Source organism: Heloderma suspectum, chromosome 3, assembly GCF_057233095.1.
Source record: "Heloderma suspectum isolate Gila_16-S chromosome 3, 16-S_ref, whole genome shotgun sequence".
NCBI classification, from domain to species: domain Eukaryota; kingdom Metazoa; phylum Chordata; class Lepidosauria; order Squamata; family Helodermatidae; genus Heloderma; species Heloderma suspectum.
This window is the reverse complement of record NC_139460.1, coordinates 295,299,014-295,303,212: the sequence shown is the minus strand read 5'-3', so window position 1 is coordinate 295,303,212 and position 4,199 is coordinate 295,299,014. Positions and strand designations below refer to the sequence as shown.

At 45.7% G+C, this 4,199-nt stretch overlaps 1 pseudogene; it reads left to right on the top strand.

Annotated features, from left to right (window-relative positions):
- The first annotated feature begins 1,388 nt into the window (after nt 1–1,388).
- On the top strand, nt 1,389–2,942 carry LOC146351456 (primary amine oxidase, lung isozyme pseudogene; annotated as a pseudogene).
- The last annotated feature ends 1,257 nt before the right edge of the window (nt 2,943–4,199 follow it).

Below are 4,199 nucleotides of genomic sequence, written 5' to 3'. Positions count from 1 at the left end.
CAGGAGAGCCAGGGCCATCTTTCTATTCCACCCATTCTTCAGATCACATGCAGTTATCACTGAGGAACACATGCAGCTCAGGTTATTATGGGGTATGAAAAGAAACTACCACAAACTTCTCCCATCTGGAGGGCCACGTTTTGCCCAGCCCATATTAAATTTTAAAAGCATGAATAAAAGCAGCATTTGAGTTGAGAATGATGGTTACGACTTAGGATCAAACTACATATTACATTAATGATGTAGAATGTAGCTGTCCCTTCTCTAGATTTGTTACTCAAGAGTAAGTACACACAGCCCTGATGAGGATCTGGCCCAGCAAACACCAGGAGGAGAGGATTAAAGCTTAAGTTATACTTTCCATGCTTTAAGTGAAAGAGTGAATATCTTCACTCTTAATAATGGTAGTGGTTTTAGTCCTAGAATTTAGGACCAATCATGTGGGATGCCCTTTAAAAAGAAGTGGCCCAGTGCTTGCCCTGACAGGATCTACAGGGATGGGGAACCTCCAGCACTCCATATGATAATGGATTCCATCTCCCATCAGCCCCAGCCAGCATGGGCAATGGTCAAGACTGATGGGAAATGTAGTCCAACAACATCTGGAGGGCTACAGGTTCTCCATTATGGAACAGGTTCATATTAGTGTACTGGTGATGTGTTGTTGTGATAGTAATCCTGCTCAGTATGAGAGGAAGCGCCAGACAGTCCATTCCTGGCTTACAATCTACATCACAATTGGAAGAGAAGCCAGGCATTGACATGTGAGTGGTGGGGATGGCCTAAGGGGTAAATAAAACCTTTCTTAATCTTGGTTAGGAAATTCAGGGATTAAGCATTATGTCTGCAGCAAGACTCCATCACCAGAAAGTTCTGCTTGCTTTTTTCTTCCAATTATATATTTCAGTGGCTTCAGCAATTCTGGTTCCATCATGGCTACTTCTGTTCTGATTAACACTCAGATTAATTTAGATTTTACCAACTTGTTTAATCTATGACTAATTACCAGGTGGTGTTCAGACTTGACTGATAATATTATTTAGTTAAGGGAGTGAATGTAACATTGCTTTCACTGCAGGACACTTCTAAGAAGCACTGTATGGGCGGTGTTTTCTCAGAGAAGAGAATAATACAACTTTGAAACTTAGTTTCATGACAGGTCTCCTCCCATCTCCCTTTTAACATTGGTTTTATTACCATCATCTGGGACTCTAAATGCACAGTTGGCTGATTCAACCTGCACTCAACTGACTGTTCTACAGAACCTCCAGGAATCTCTTTAAACTTTGCTGAAAATGAACGTGAAATTAGCTTATCCTCTCCTGGCTATATGCACAGCCATAGTCTTCATCTTAGTCTGGGTTTTCCAACCTAGAGGAGGGAAGCCCATGGTTTGTGAGAACCATCTTCAGAAGGTGGGCTTGGAGGAGAGAAGCCATGATGTTCGCAGCCTGGTATTTGCTGACTTAACTCCAGCAGAGATGCTCCAAGTGAAGAGGTACTTGCAACACAACTTGGGAGTGCTGTTAGTCGATCCTCCTCAAGCCCAGCCATCTGACAACTGCATTTTTTCTATCACCCTTCAGCTTCCGCCCAAAGCAGAGGTTTTGAAATACCTGGACCATCAAGGGCCCAGGCCTGCCCGACAAGCTCTGGCTGTGATTCATTTTGGAAACCAGAAGGACCCAAACATCACCGAGTTTGTGGTGGGGCCCCTTCCAAAGCCAACGTTTCACCAAGATGTCACAGTGCAGAAGTATGGAGGAAAGTTGCCTTACTCCAGAAGGTTTATTTTGTGTAATGAGTTTGGCGAATTACATACTTTTTTGAAGCAGAAGGCATATCCCAAGGCTCCAAACTTTATGCACAAGGTCCTTGATTACAATGGAAGCAACTTGGCATACATCCATGGGTTGCCACCAGGACTCAAATCAGGTGAGCGCAAAATATGGGTAACTCATTTGCAAAATGTCTCTGGCTATTATCTCCATCCAGTTGGACTGGAGGTGCAGGTGGATCTTAGCAGTCTGGATGTTTCGCAGTGGAAGGTAGTAAACGTGTTCTATAATGGACAATACTTTGAGGACATGGAAGACCTTGAGAGACAATTCAATGTGGGGCATGTTAAAGTAGCCAAGGTAACAAAGGCTCCCCTTGATGGCGGATACTCATCACTGAAGCCGAGGGTGCCACACGAGGGGCCAGGCCCTTTGCACTATGCACCTCGTGGACCACGCTATAGCATCAGGAATAACCAAGTGACCTTCCTGTCCTGGAGTTTTGCCTTTGGAGTAGAGGGAAGCAGGGGGCCACGTGTCTTTGACATTAGGTTTCAGGGGGAGAGGATAGTCTACGAGTTAAGCTTGCAAGACGCAGGTGCTATCTATGCCTCCAACAATCCAGCACATATGCTGACCAGATACATGGACTTAAGCTTTGGCCTTGGATATACAGCCTTCACACTCACGCAGGGTGTGGATTGTCCTTACTTGGCTACTTATTTAGACAGTCACTATTTCGTTGATTCCTCGTCACCTGCCATCCGCAAAAACTCCATCTGCATCTTTGAGCAGAATACTGAGGTGCCTGTGCGACGCCATTATGACAACGCACAGGCTCCATTTTATGGCGGCTTGGTTGATTCTGCTCTGGCCTTCAGGTCCATATCTTCAGTTGGTAACTATGACTACATCTGGGACTTTATTTTTCACCAAAATGGAGCAGTTGGTGTCAGGGTTCATGCCAGCGGGTACATTGCACCTGCTTTTTACTTTGGTGATGCTGCAGAATTTGGCAACAGAGTTGAACAGTGGTTGCTGGGAACAATTCACACGCACAACATAAACTTCAAAGTGGATATGGACATTGGTGGTAAGTGCCAGTTTCTTTTGTGGCTTTCACAGTATTCAGTAATTTCTGTGCCTGGTGGTGCCTGCTGGTAGTTTGCAGCTGCGTTTTTACAGACATGTGGGGTTATTCTGAGTCCCCAGATCTGGAAAGGGGATTCCCATCTCCACGATACTTCACATATAACCTGATAGGATTTGAACTAGTGGTGACTGGCCAAGAGAGAGATCTTGGGGTTGTGGTGGACAGCTTGATGAAAATGTCAACCCAGTGTGCAGCTGCTGTAAAAATGGCAAACTCCATGCTGCACATATGATACTTTAGAGCTGGAAAAAGTGCAGAAAAGGGCAACTAAAATGATCAAGGGGCTGGAATATCTCCCCTGTGAGGGAAGGTTACAACAGCTGGGATTGTTTAGCTTGGAAAAAAGTCAAGTAAGGGAGCAATCCTATGGCCACTAGACTGCAAAGGGGTGTTCCGGGGGCATTCCAGGGCGGGGACAGCGGAGCTGCACGTACGATGCATCCAATGTTTCGTAGGGCAGCTTCCTCTCCCAGTCAGGCCTCCCACTGCTAGACAGCCGAAAATGGCTGTCTAGCAAAAAAGATCAAGGCAGTAGAGGTGCAGAGGGAACGATCCCCCCCTGTGCCTCTCCTGCCTTGCTTTGGATAGGTGGTCGCCTCTGAGTTCGGAGGTGGTCACCTATCTAGTTAGGATTGCGCCCGAAGAGGAGACATGATAGAGGTGTATAAAATTATGCATGGTGTGGAGAATGTGGATAGGGAGACATTTTTCTCCCTCTCTCAGAATACTAGAACCCAATGGGTCATCCCATGAAGCTGATTGGTGGGAGATTCAGGAGAGATAAAAGGAAGTACCTCTTCACACAGCACATAGTCAAACTATGGAATTCAGTACCACAGGATGTAGCGATGGCCACCAATTTGGATGGCTTTAAAAGGAGTTAGAGAAATTCCTGGAGGAAAAGGCTATCAATGGCCACTAGTCCTGATGGCTCTATGCTACCTCCAGTATCAGAGGCAGAGGCAGGCACCAGAAACATGGGTGGGAGGGTGCTATTGCACTTATGTCCTGCTTGTGGGTTTTGTTTTGACAGCTGGTCAGCCACCTGTGTTAGGGGCATTGTTATTGAAGGGCCCTCCTAGGCACGGGCCCCAGATCTTTTTTGAGCTGGCTCTGGATCTTTTGAGCTGTCCTAATTGCCATTTTTTACATTTTCTATTGACTTGCTTTGGAAAACAGAAATGGCCACAATGTTTTTCATTTGTATGATAAATACATGGAATTTGGAGACCTGGTAGCCCCTGTGGCTCTAACTAAATATGCCCAAT